The sequence below is a fragment of the Drosophila albomicans genome, unplaced genomic scaffold (genome assembly GCF_009650485.2).
Source record: "Drosophila albomicans strain 15112-1751.03 unplaced genomic scaffold, ASM965048v2 utg000364l_pilon, whole genome shotgun sequence".
NCBI classification, from domain to species: Eukaryota; Metazoa; Arthropoda; class Insecta; order Diptera; family Drosophilidae; genus Drosophila; species Drosophila albomicans.
In genome coordinates, this window is record NW_026263641.1 from 12,564 (window position 1) to 21,689 (window position 9,126).

Here is a 9,126-nt window from a genome sequence, read left to right on the forward strand (position 1 = left end):
CTCGCTACACACACTCGACATTCCGCGCATTTTATTGTTCATCACAACAACCGCAGAAGAAATACTGCAAGCAGTAAAACCAAGCAGTGCAACCAGTACACTTGTGGCAAGCAGTGTACTCAGTGTAAGGTCCAAATTAACAAGCTTTTGTCCGTGACAAAAACTGTGAGCTTTTCTCAACTTTCTTATTTTCTTCTTCTTCTTTTATTGCTATTCACTGAAAGAACTAGGAACTAGAACTAGAACTAGAACTAGAACTAGAACTAGAACTTTTCACGCACGTGGTATTAATTTTCCACAAAGAAATTAAATTTCTCGGAAATCTAAGTGTCACTGTCACTATTTTCTATCCAAATTATTGCGTTTAGGTTCCCGCACGGGACACACTAAATTCCGTCTTTGTCGGCACTGTTTTTATCGTGTTACGCGATTTTCGTACGGAGCGCACGGGACGCACGTCTGCTCACACTTCGGAAGTTCGTTCGCAACGAGTAGATAGGGACAGTAGGAATCTCGTTAATCCATTCATGCGCGTCACTAATTAGATGACGAGGCATTTGGCTATTTTTGTAGGAAATGAATTTGCCCACACAACAATGCCATATATGAATGGCACGTCATATGACTGTTTTCCCTTTACTTTGTACACAATAGATGTTGGCCAGTGTAGTTGACTTTCAATGAGGAAAGTAAACCTCGGTGCTAACCCACTCCTTGGCGATATCCAGTATGGAACATGAACGTCTTAAAGCCGCAGACTCCGCCATCTACCACCCTGGTACTGATAATATTGCTATCACCAGCGTTAAGGACTCCCAGTGCTCTCAGTCGTTTTACCGACCGATAGCTCCAGATGCCCCTCCAGTTTAGCGTAGCAGAAACGATTTTAATGTCCTCATGTGCCCGATAATCCCGAACCAGAGCCGTTCGTACGTCTGTCTGTCGTAGATCTCAACCTTACTCTGATGAGCTTGGTCAAGATCAAGTCCGTCAGTCACAACCTGAGCGTCGATCACTATAGTGTGATCTGGTCGGAAACCCACCAGGTCCGGCTTATATATCCTGTTCTCTCCTGCAGACTTGGTTCAGCAATGACAGAGTAGCCTCTCGTCTCAAGTCCCCGCTTGAGATAATTAGCTACACTGTTGTGTCTAGCCACCCGCCTCCCATGCGTACGATGACACTTCTGCAGAATGTGGTTTAAGTGATTCGGGAGCATCACATCCTGCACGACACTGCCTCTCCAATTCGTGCCTTCCCCTCGTGGTACGAGACCGCGTGGGTAGGGCATTTATCCGCAGTTTGATCCCATTCAAATAAGCTTTTCCAGTTAACAAACGCGTGGGTGCGACAACCACCCGTGTTGCGGAGCATAACGCCCTGCTTCACGGAGACCGCTACCATCAACAGAGGAGTGCAACCTATCCGCCCAGTACGAATCGATCAAAAGGCGTGTATCCAGAGCCGCGTCTCCCGATGCCTTGCACCTATCTCGGTCCCTCCGAATTTCCGCACTAAGGAACGAACTGGCCGTCTCGGATTGCTCGAGGTGGGGCCATTTTATGTTCGTTAGCCTCTGTATGCGCAGCATTGGAGCTGTCCTTCGAACTGAGGGAACACCGAGACCCCCACTTGTGTGGGGTGCATGGAAGAATGCTTACTGACACATCCATAGGAAGATCTAACCATTTCTTACGATAGCGACCGTCAGTCTGTCACACTTTCTCAAAACGCCTATTGCCACACTCCCAAGGGTTAGCTTGTGATATAGCTGTGGAATGAGGACAGTTCTGAGGCGAATAACTTCTGCTGTGGCTTCAGGGGGGACCGCGATATGATATCCAATCTGGGACCAATGTCCTCAGTCGGATTGTAGCGGGCCCTCCCGTCCGCAGTGAACTGAACTCTGCCGAGATACCTCCACTCCTCCGAACGCTTCAAGCTTGGACACGTGCGCGAACCTACACAGAAGCTCCGTGATTCGATCACAGTACACTTCTGCTTCGGTTGCCCCCTTGACACTAACAGTAAAACACTTATTAGCGTTTTAGGGTCAGCCCAACGGACGCCAAAAAGGAGACCGTGGTATCCAATAATGCCTGAAGGCCCTTCGGTGTAGAAGCAAACAACACCAGATCGTCTGCGAACGCTGCAGCGTTTGTTTTGGCATTTCCGACACTGACACCAATCTCGTCCGGTAGAGACCTGAGCAACCGGTCGATGACCAAGTTGAACATATGTGGAGACAAAGGGTCACCCTGCTTCACACCTCTAGCAGGGACGAATTCCTCTGATCTCCAGCCTTTACCATTGAGACTAGTGCCACCTCCCAAGTACAAGCTACGTACGTAGTCAACAAAACCCGTTGGTGCACCATACGCGGATAGGGTGTTCAATTACCGCTGCGTGAGACACAGAGTCAAACGCTTTGCTGACATCAAGTGTCGCGATATAACACGACGCATGACGTCTATGGTGGTCCCTCAGGATTAAGTCAACTATTGTCGCGTTATCGGCGCAACCGTCAGTAGGAAGAAACCCCGCTGACGCGGATCCCAATCGACTGAGAGAGACATAGTTACTCCCGCCGTTGACCCGCGCTTACTTGAATTTCTTCACTTTGACATTCAGAGCACTGGGCAGAAATCACATTGTGTCAACACCCGCTAGGGCCATCACAATGCTTTGTTTTAATTAGACAGTCGGATTCCCCAAGTCCGTGCCAGTTCTGAATTGATTGTTAATTGATAATCGTTATAATTTAAAAGAACTAGCTGGTTGCCCAACTAGTATTCTTAAAAATTTTAGCAAGAAAGTTCCACAATTGGCTACGTAACTAAACTATCCGGGGAACAAGAAACTACCATAAATGATAGAAACTCTATTTACCCAGAACGAGCACATAAACCATGTTATTGTTTCCCAATCAAGCCCGACTATCTCAATCTTCAGAGCCAATCCTTATCCCGAAGTTACGGATCTAATTTGCCGACTTCCCTTACCTACATTATTCTATCGACTAGAGACTCTTCACCTTGGAGACCAGCTGCGGATATTGGTACGGCCTGTTGAGAAGTTTGCGTGTCCCCACCATAAATTTTCAAGGTCCGAGGAGAAATATCGACACAACAGTATATGTCATGCTCTTCTAGCCCATCTACCATATCTCTCTGCGAAAGACTTCCATGGTAGTACGGCTATAAAACAGAAAAGAAAACTCTTCCGATATCTCTCGACGGCTTCTTTATGGTCGTTCCTGTTGCCAGGATGAGCACGAGGCCCATATTTAATAACAAACGGATACTCAACAGGTTACGGAATTGGAACCGTATTCCCTTTCGTTCAAAATTATTCAAGTTTTTTAATTATGACAAAATAAATTTTAGTTACTTTTTTTACTTGAAATTTTCGGCTTTCGCCTTGAACTTAGGACCGACTAACTCGTGATCAACCACTGTTCACACGAAACCCTTCTCCACTTCAGTCCTCCAAGGTCTCATTCGATTATTTGCTACTACCACCAAGATCTGTACCAATGACGGCTCCATGCAGGCTTACGCCAAACACTTCTAAGCACACCATTGTACCTTCCTACTCACTAAAGTTTCAAAATTTATATTACAAGTAATATAAATCATCTACTTTAGCGGTAATGTATAGGTATACAACTTAAGCGCCATCCATTTTAAGGGCTAGTTGCTTCGGCAGGTGAGTTGTTACACACTCCTTAGCGGATTTCGACTTCCATGATCACCGTCCTGCTGTTTTAAGCAACCAACGCCTTTCATGGTTTCTGAATGAGTTGTTAATTTGGGCACCGTAACATTACGTTTGGTTCATCCCACAGCGCCAGTTCTGCTTACCAAAAGTGGCCCACTGGGCACATTATATCATAACCTTAAACTTCATATCAAGAAAGTTAAGGTTCTTACCCATTTAAAGTTTGAGAATAGGTTAAGATCGTTTCGACCCTAAGGCCTCTAATCATTCGCTTTACCAGATAAGATTATTTTATACAACAGTTAAATGCACCAGCTATCCTGAGGGAAACTTCGGAAGGAACCAGCTACTAGATGGTTCGATTGGTCTTTCGCCCCTATACTCAATTCTGACAATCGATTTGCACGTCAGAACTGTTTCGGTCTTCCATCAGGGTTTCCCCTGACTTCAACCTGATCAAGTATAGTTCACCATCTTTCGGGTCACAGCATATATGCTCAAGGTACGTTCCAGTTAGAGGCATAAATAATATAAATATTATTATACATAACTATATAGAACGCCCCGGGATTGCGTTAATCAACTATAAATAGTTAAAAAACTAATCCCAATAATAGTCAAGTTAATTACGCTATTAGGTTTATATCCCAATAACTTGCACATATGTTAGACTCCTTGGTCCGTGTTTCAAGACGGGTCCCGAAGGTATCCTGAATCTTTCGCATTGTTAATCATACAAGTGCTTATAATAAACATAAAAATCAATGATAATCATGCCATTATATAATTCCGAAAAAATTAACGCACTGTACTCATATAATCTATCAGCACTTTATCAAATTTTTGAAATTTATTTTATGTTAAAATGCAAGCACTCTAATTTAAATAAACTCTTATCAAAATTGTTTGATAAATTCCATACATGCTAATAGATTACAATGTCCTTATATGGAAAAAATGCACACTATCGTTATAATATTGATTAAATATTACAATTCTAATGATGAATTTTCCATAACGGATATTCAGGTTCATCGGGCTTAACCTCTAAGCAGTTTCACGTACTATTTAACTCTCTATTCAGAGTTCTTTTCAACTTTCCCTCACGGTACTTGTTTACTATCGGTCTCATGGTTATATTTAGTTTTAGATGGAGTTTACCACCCACTTAGTGCTGCACTATCAAGCAACACGACTCTTTGGAAACATCATCTAATAATCATTAACGTTATACGGGCCTGGCACCCTCTATGGGTAAATGGCCTCATTTAAGAAGGACTTAAATCGTTAATTTCTCATACTAGAATATTGACGTTCCATACACTGCATCTCACATTTGCCATATAGACAAAGTGACTTAGTGCTGAACTGATTTCTTTTCGCTCGCCGCTACTAAGAAAATCCTTGTTAGTTTCTTTTCCTCCCCTAATTAATATGCTTAAATTCAGGGGGTAGTCCATATGAGTTGAGGTTGTTTAATTACACTTATAGACAATTCTCTGCCTATTTTGAAATATACTATTTTTTTCTTGAAGGTCCATAATATTCACAAAATTATTCTTTATACCATATTCGTTAATAAGAGGCAATTCTAGTTTATAAAATAATATATTTTATGCTAGACATTCCTCAATATTATTTGAAATGAATAAAGAACATATAATTCTTCAAATTTCTCATGCAACAGAGTTTTAGTATTTTCATTTATTAATTCATATTATGAATATCTTAAGCGAGAACTTTTTAGATTCACACTTATATTATCCAATAATATACAATGTGCTTAAAATTCCGAAAAATTTTAAACAACTTATTTAGCATAGTCTTACAACCCTCAACCATATGTAGTCCAAGCAGCACTAAAAAATTAATTAAAGTACATAACAGCATGGACTGCGATATGCGTTCAAAATGTCGATGTTCATGTGTCCTGCAGTTCACACGATGACGCACAGTTTGCTGCGTTCTTCATCGACCCATGAGCCGAGTGATCCACCGCTTAGAGTGATACAATTTTTTTTTTTATTTCATTACGTCAAGAATATTTTTATTGAAAGAAATTAAAAATACACCATTTTACTGGCATATATCAATTCCTTCAATAAAATTTTTTTTTTTATACCTAAATAAATGTTGCGAAATGTCTTAGTTTTACATAATCGATAATAATAAGATATATGACAAGTATATTTTAGCTAAATTTATTTATTATGATCAACATATGTAAAGCGTTAACCTGCAAACAGGTACAACATTGTTTTTCTTTAGGTGTTGCGAACCAATGTATGCGCACTGGAATATGCACAATACATTTTGCAACGCATGTATATTATGGTACATATACACGCAGTTTTTTATTTTATCCAAAACACATAAAACACTCTTAATACAGTATATAATAATAATAATACATGACAAACGGTTTTTTAGCTAATTTAAATTATTATATGTTGCATAATTGTATCTCATATGATTGAATAAAATATTTATATTTATTAGTTACATAATTTATTAAATATTGCAATTCCCTAAAAGAGAAAAACAAATTTAATTTATTAACGGTTAGATGCATTAAAACAATAATGATCCTTCCGCAGGTTCACCTACGGAAACCTTGTTACGACTTTTACTTCCTCTAAATAATCAAGTTCGGTCAACTTTTGCGAAAACAACCGCAACACACAAGGCGTCACAGTGATCACGTCCGGAGACCTCACTAAATAATTCAATCGGTAGTAGCGACGGGCGGTGTGCACAAAGGGCAGGGACGTAATCAATGCGAGTTAATGACTCACACTTACTGGGAATTCCAAGTTCATGTGAACAGTTTCAGTTCACAATCCCAAGCATGAAAGTGGTTCAGCGGTTTACCCGGACCTCTCGGTCTAGGAAATACACGTTGATACTTTCATTGTAGCGCGCGTGCAGCCCAGGACATCTAAGGGCATCACAGACCTGTTATTGCTCAATCTCATTATTGCTAGACGCAATTTGTCCATTTAAGAAGCTAGTGTCCTTATAATGGGACAAACCAACAGGTACGGCTCCACTTATATAAACACATTCAAACACAATAAACATTTTACTGCCACCATGAATGAAGGCTATATAAGCTTCAACACCATAATCCTGAAGATATCTATTTAATATATTTGAGTCTCGTTCGTTATCGGAATTAACCAGACAAATCACTCCACGAACTAAGAACGGCCATGCACCACCACCATAGATTCGAGAAAGAGCTATCAATCTGTCTTACACACTTATGTTCGGACCTGGTAAGTTTTCCCGTGTTGAGTCAAATTAAGCCGCAGGCTCCACTCCTGGTGGTGCCCTTCCGTCAATTCCTTTAAGTTTCAGCTTTGCAACCATACTTCCCCCGGAGCCCAAAAGCTTTGGTTTCCCGGGAAGCGACTGAGAGAGCCATAAAAGTAGCTACACCCAATTGCTAGCTGGCATCGTTTATGGTTAGAACTAGGGCGGTATCTGATCGCCTTCGAACCTCTAACTTTCGTTCTTGATTAATGAAAACATCTTTGGCAAATGCTTTCGCTTAAGTTAGTCTTACGACGGTCCAAGAATTTCACCTCTCGCGTCGTAATACTAATGCCCCCAAACTGCTTCTATTAATCATTACCTCTTGATCTGAAAACCAATGAAAGCAGAACAGAGGTCTTATTTCATTATCCCATGCACAGAATATTCAGGCATTTGAAGCCTGCTTTAAGCACTCTAATTTGTTCAAAGTAATTGTACCGGCCCACAATAACACTCGATGAAGAGCACTAATGCAGGTTTTTAAATAGGAGGGAACATATAAAAAAGTACAAGTACCTAATTATATATAAGAACTCCACCGGTAATACGCTTACATACATAAAGGTATAGTACTAACTACAATTGTAAGTTGCACTACCCGTATGAAGCACAAGTTCAACTACGAACGTTTTTAACCGCAACAACTTTAATATACGCTATTGGAGCTGGAATTACCGCGGCTGCTGGGCACCAGACTTGCCCTCCAATAGGTCCTTGTTAAAGGATTTAAAGTGTACTCATTCCAATTACAGGGCCTCGGATATGAGTCCTGTATTGTTATTTTTCGTCACTACCTCCCCGAGCTGGGAGTGGGTAATTTACGCGCCTGCTGCCTTCCTTAGATGTGGTAGCCGTTTCTCAGGCTCCCTCTCCGGAATCGAACCCTGATTCCCCGTTACCCGTTGCAACCATGGTAGTCCTAGATACTACCATCAAAAGTTGATAGGGCAGACACATTTGAAAGATCTGTCGTCGGTACGAGACCATACGATCTGCATGTTATCTAGAGTTCAACCAGTGTAACGATCTTGCGATCGCTTGGTTTTAGCCTAATAAAAGCACACGTTCCAGAAGGTCCGTGTTTTAATTGCATGTATTAGCTCTAGAATTACCACAGTTATCCAAGTAACTGTTAACGATCTAAGGAACCATAACTGATATAATGAGCCTTTTGCGGTTTCACTATTAATTCGTGTGTACTTAGACATGCATGGCTTAATCTTTGAGACAAGCATATAACTACTGGCAGGATCAACCAGAATAATGTTCATTTCATTATGTAAATATATTTAAAATATAATTACATAAATCTTCAAATATGTAAAATACATGACAACTCACAAATATTTTTGAATAACAAACGATAATATTCAATAATTGTATATATATATATGTTATACTTGACATGTACTATACGAATGTGGCCATAATTAGATAGCATTCACGTTCGCTAGTTATAATTCACAATTGTTTATATAAATATATATACTTATATATAAAATATATATGCATATAATCGTTCAAAAATATCATTTTATTTCAACTTACTAAATATATTATATCACACATGCATATTTATAATTTAAATTCATTTAATTGAATAAAAAATTATTTTATTTTGATGACAAATTGAATATTTTATCTAATTCTGCATTTACGTGTAGACAATATATATTAGTAAAAACCTCTGTCCACGAATAGTGTCCTAGAGGATTTTTCAATTATTCACAAAATATTAATTCTTTAGCTACGAACACTAAATTTTAATTAATAATACATATTTATTACTTAAATATCAGCAAACTGAAATATATATGCATCAATACATATATCGTGATGAGACACACACTGCCACCATGTATGGTTTTTCAGTCGCGATCGAACTTCGAAGTGAACAGCGTGCCTCCGTGTGTGCTCCGTGTGAGAACCTAGAAACCCTATAAAAACATTACGACAGAGACGGAATTTAGATTTCACCTGTGTTGGGATCATTAAATGCAACAAAGTGCGGAATAATTTAGTGCAGCTGACACTCTTAATATTGTGAAAAATCGAGTTTTTCCAATTGCAAAATATACACGTGCGTGG

The 9,126-nt window shown here is 39.7% G+C and overlaps 2 non-coding genes and 1 pseudogene across 2 annotated transcripts; all 3 read right to left on the bottom strand.

The window, feature by feature from the left end:
- Nucleotides 1-437: 437 nt before the first annotated feature.
- Nucleotides 438-5,194, bottom strand: LOC117577496 (large subunit ribosomal RNA; annotated as a pseudogene).
- Nucleotides 5,195-5,548: 354 nt separating this feature from the next.
- LOC117577483 (5.8S ribosomal RNA) lies at nucleotides 5,549-5,727 on the bottom strand. Its single transcript, XR_004573254.1, has one exon. It is a non-coding gene; the product is annotated as a 5.8S ribosomal RNA (ribosomal RNA).
- A 573-nt stretch (nucleotides 5,728-6,300) lies between these two features.
- LOC117577530 (small subunit ribosomal RNA) lies at nucleotides 6,301-8,300 on the bottom strand. The gene has a single exon (XR_004573280.1). It is a non-coding gene; the product is annotated as a small subunit ribosomal RNA (ribosomal RNA).
- Nucleotides 8,301-9,126: the final 826 nt, after the last annotated feature.